This window comes from Penaeus monodon, chromosome 28 (genome assembly GCF_015228065.2).
Source record: "Penaeus monodon isolate SGIC_2016 chromosome 28, NSTDA_Pmon_1, whole genome shotgun sequence".
Lineage (NCBI taxonomy): Eukaryota > Metazoa > Arthropoda > Malacostraca > Decapoda > Penaeidae > Penaeus > Penaeus monodon.
The window spans coordinates 5448473-5449151 of record NC_051413.1 but is presented as its reverse complement, the minus strand read 5'-3'; positions in this window follow the sequence as shown (position 1 = coordinate 5449151).

The following is a 679-nucleotide window of genomic DNA, read 5'->3' as shown; positions in this document are numbered from 1 at the left end:
TCATCCTTTCCTGTTTCTCTTTTTTTTTAGCCCCCTCATCCCCCACCTCTTTCCTTCTTGCTTTCACTCTCTCTTTCTCCTCTGCCCTCCTGCCTCCCTCACCTTTCTCTCTTCCCTTTTTCTCCCTGACCCTTCTCTCTCCCTCACCCATATCTCCTCCTTTCTCTCTCTCACCCTTCTCCCTTCCTTTCTCTCCCTCATTCTTCTGTCTCCCCTTCTTTCCCTCATCCATCTCTTTTCCTTTCTCTCTCTCACCCTCCTCTCTCCCCTTCTTTCTCTCATCCTTCTCTCTCTCTTCCTCTCCCTCACTCCTTTCTCTCTCCCTCACCCATCTCTCCCATTATCTCCCTCACCCTTCTCTTTCCCTCACCCATCTCTCTCCCTTTTCCCCCCTCACCCATCTCTCTCCCATTCTCTCCCTCTCTCGCTCTTCTCTTTCCAGCCGTCACGATATCCAGAAATGTTTGAAAATAAATACAAAATTTCAGGTTAAGTGACGCAGGAGGATGCCATGTGTATTAGCTCGAATAATTGACATTTTCATGGATGTCAGGGTTACATGAATTTTCCTTTTTCTCTCTGTTTCAGCTTTTAGCATTTTGATGGGAACGATTTCTCATATGGTTATGTCTTCGAGGTCTCACTGGCATCGTTAATACGTGATGATTATTGGTTGAAT